Consider the following 4,067-nt stretch of genomic DNA (forward strand, 5'->3'; position numbering starts at 1 on the left):
CGGTTGGCGCTCGGTCGAGAAGCGACCCCTGGGAAATAGCGCCGATGGCTATTGGTTAGAAATCACTGAATGCTCCCTCGGGGCTGGCGATGGAAATGGCGAGGCTGATAGAAAGTGTCCGAAGGCGGCCCCCTCCTCCCTGGAGGGACTCAGGGCACGTGTCATACCTTAGAAAGGCCCAAGCCCAGAGGCAGGTGGGTGTCACGTCTCTGTCCAGAGTCCCCTCTGTTGCCGGGTAGAGGAACTCCGATTCAGCGCGGGCTTCGCTCCCTACCTGGGCCCCGCGACACACAGCGAAGGTGGACGGGATTCTAAGCTCAGACAACCTGGAATTTCAACACCGAAGGAGGAGCTAGCCGTCCTCCGGCTCTCACGACCTGAGATTGTTTTGAATTCCAGAGAGGTCTAGCTGGGGGCGCCCTTCTCTGGAGAGCTCAGAGCGTTGAAGTTCAACCCTTGAGCTTGGCCCCAGCACCGGCGCGCTGTTGGGGTGGAGACTTAGCTGCAAACTGAAGGCAGACGGCCGGCGCCTCCAGGGATCCAGCCGCCTCGGAAGAAAAGCAACCCGCAGGTGGTCGTTGCTGTCTCCCAAGCTGGCCCAACTCATTTCCAACGTGCGAAACCGTGCGTACACGGGTAGATAGATGTGTGCCTACAAAGTTCCCATCAAACCCAAACGGACCAAACCCATTTCTTACCGCCACCCAATCAAATCCGATTCAGAGTAGAACTGCCCCTTTAGGTTTCTGAGACTTTAAATTTCTGCTCATGGTGCATTGGGAAAGCACCATAACTTGCAGTTAATAACTCAATGAGTAACATACTACCACCAGAGCTCCGTCCCCAAGCCCACTTGGCGCAGCTGGTACGTTAGAACCGCTGACCTTTGGGTTAGCAGCTGCAGGTTGTGCCAGAGAGGCCTGCGGGACTCCTTACAGATGGACAGCAAACTCAAACTCACTGCCGTCCGGTCGATGCCAACTTCCAGCGATCCAAGAGGACAGGGTGGCACTGCCCCTGTGCGTTTCTGAGACTCTGTACAGGAGTAGACAGTCTGTCTTTCTCCCGAACAGCTGGTGGTTTTGAAATGCTGACCTTGCTGTTAGAGGCCCAGACCATGAGGGGTCGCTCGGGCCTTTTTCCTGTGGTTCCTTCTTAGCTTCTCATAATAATAATAATAAAAGGCAAATTTAGGGCCATCTTGTGATTGGAGGATGAGGAAGGCATTGGAGAAACAGGCATCCCTCCCCATGACAGGTATTATAACTGCTGCCTTAGGAGGACCTTGGCACTGGAGAGCGAGCTGAGAGCTGGGGTGTAAGCAGCATCAGAGCCGTGGCGGTGGTCAACACAGAACGGGCTCCACCGGGTTTGCAGGCCGGGATCTCAGAAGCAGATCACCAGCGCTGTCTTCCAAGGTGCCGTGAGTGGGTTGAAACCACCAACCTTTCCGTTTGTAACCAAGCACTTAATTATTTGCCCCACCCAGGGCCTCTGGGGCTTAAGGAGGTGGGGCCGTTTGTACAATGGTTTATTAAATCTTGTATCACAATCATGTCTGAAATCTTCCTTCTGGGCTGTTGTGAGGGCTGAAGGACCCAGACTATGCATGGAGCTTAATCACAGTAACTTCTCCACGCTAACTATGACTCGCCACCCACCCAGACACCCTTCTTCGGGTCATTTCCCCAGGGACACATCTCAGATCTCAGTCAGCTGACGGTGGACTAGGTTGGCAGCTGACTGGAGCTGGGGTCCCGGACAGGTCAGCGAGGCCCTGGAGGAGGAGGGAAGGTAGCAGGAGATAGACCCAGGTGGGGGCCCTTCCTGAGCCGTGCTCTTGTGCTCTGTCCCTCCCCCAGCCCCTGCAGGGGTTTGATATTTGTTGAGTGAACCAAAGTTCCAGATTGTAACACCGTGGTCCAGCAAATGGCAGGACCTTCTTTGCAGACAAGTGCCTATAAATAACATGTTGCAACAATGGATTTGGGATCTTTTCCAGGCTCCAGGCCAGTGATGGGAAACAGTCACGAGGCTCAGATAAGCCCATGAATCTGGTTTTCATTCCCCCGCTGGGAGACTGACTAGAAGCCTGGGCTGGGCCCTGGGCTCCAGCTCCTACCTGGAGACAGAGAGCCTGGTATTTTTCCATGCCGCCATCCAGCCCCACCCCACTCGGCTGCAAACCCAGCAGGGCAGGTCCCATCTATCTATGAAAACCATCTTCAGACTTTCGCCAGGCTCACCCCGCTGACCCCAGAGACTGGAGAAACTGAACCCGGGCAACACGGAGGCACCGAAGGAAGCCGCTGCTTCCCCCTTGCTTCCCTTCCCTTCAAACGCCCTCGCTCTGCGTGGTCAGCTCCTCCTCCTCCAGGTCCTCGCTGGCCTGTCGGGGACTCCAGCTCCAGTCAGCTGCCCACCTAGTCCACCACCGTCGGCTGACTGAGGGCTGAGAAGTGTCCCTGGGGAAATGACCCCAAGAAGGGCGTCTGGGTGGGCAGTGATTCAGAGTCAGCGTGCAGAAATGACCGTGATTGAGCTCCGTGCAGTCTGAGCCCTTCAGCCCTCACAGCAGCCCAGAAGGAAGATTCAATGCATGAAGGCGAGCCTTATGATTGAATCATTGGATATGTGGATTAGGGACCAATAAAAATGTAAATGAATAAATTAGGCTTTCTACACCGATGAAGTGTTACAGTCTCGGAAACCCACAGGGACAATTCTGCCGTGTCATATAGGATCTCTGTGAGTCAGAATTGACTCCATGGGCAGTGATTTGATATACCTGCCTATGTATACACATATAGCTCACTGATGGGGTGGCTACTAACCTCAAGTTTGGCAGTTCAAGTCCACCAGTCACTCCTCAGGAAGACACGATGAGGCTGTCTGCTCCTGCAAAGATTTATAAGCACGGGAACCTTAAAGAGTAGTTTCACTCTCTGTTAGAGGGTAGGGATGAGTCAGAATAGATTCGATGGCAGATTATGCATGCAAAGGAGGAGTATGGGAAGAATAAAATCAAAGAGTGATTACTCTTAGAAACTGATGAGGGGTGTGTGTAATTTATTCCCCAACAAGCAGATGGTAATATACTAATAAAAATGTGAGGGTGGGGGGAGTCAACTATAAGCCACCTATATTGTCTACCAGGAGCACACCCCGTGTCTTCTCCTGCATGCTGTGGTCTCCACCCCCCCCACCCCACCCCCGCCACACACCCACTCCCCATCTGTCACTCCTTCCTTTGTCTGGTTCTGACCAAGTGAGCCCCTCACTCCCATGCTGGACTGAGTGACTCCAGTCCAAGTCAGCAGTACATCAGGCATGCGTACTTGCAACATAGCCCTGGTCTGACGCAGTTCAAATTAGTCACTGGGAAGGGATGTGTCTTACATGTTGGTATCAGCAGTAACATGCAGCCCAGCCCCTCAGAAGGTTGAATCAGATCCGTGTGGCAAAGATTCTGTAAAGCAGGCAATGTTCCTGGAAGCAGCAGTCCAGAAATGAAATGATGTCATATGGGGCAAATCTGTTGCAAATGACCTCGTGTTAAAAAGCAAAGATGGCACTTTAAGGACTAATGTGTGCCATGCCCAAATCAGGGTATTTTCAATCACCTTGTTTACATAGGAAAGTGGGTCAATGCATGAAGAAAACTGAAGAAGTGATGCGTTTGAATCATGGGCTTGGCAAAGACTAGTGATGCTACCATGGACTACCAGGAGAATAATCCAAACAGTCTTAAAAGAAGCACCACCAGGAAGCTCCTTGGAAGCAGAGACGGTGAGACTTCGTCTAACCTACTTTGGACCTGTTATCCAGAGGGGCTGATCCCCTGAGAAGGAGAGACATCGTGCTAGAGTAGAGGGGTCAGCAAACAAGAGGGAGACCTTCAACGAGACGACCCGACATCGTGGATACGACAGGCTCACAGACAGCTGCGATGGTGAAGATGGCAGAGGACGGACGAGCGGTGTTTCCTTCTGTTGGACACACGGTTGCTGTGCGTGCTGGAACCCACTCACAATATAAACAACAGCACAGCGCAAAGCAAAATTTGA

At 52.7% G+C, this 4,067-nt stretch overlaps 1 protein-coding gene across 1 annotated transcript in view; it reads right to left on the reverse strand.

Annotated features, from left to right (window-relative positions):
- Positions 1-286, reverse strand: part of TMEM51 (transmembrane protein 51) — a 72,952-nt gene extending 72,666 nt beyond the window's left edge. The window contains exon 1 of the mRNA XM_045299100.1: positions 168-286. The gene's annotated coding sequence lies outside the window, so the exon portion shown is untranslated. The remainder of the gene's footprint in view (positions 1-167) is intronic.
- Between the last annotated feature and the right edge of the window lie 3,781 nt (positions 287-4,067).

The sequence above is a fragment of the Echinops telfairi genome, unplaced genomic scaffold (genome assembly GCF_000313985.2).
Source record: "Echinops telfairi isolate 266 unplaced genomic scaffold, ASM31398v2 ScPeMD7_7457;HRSCAF=8495, whole genome shotgun sequence".
NCBI classification, from domain to species: domain Eukaryota; kingdom Metazoa; phylum Chordata; class Mammalia; order Afrosoricida; family Tenrecidae; genus Echinops; species Echinops telfairi.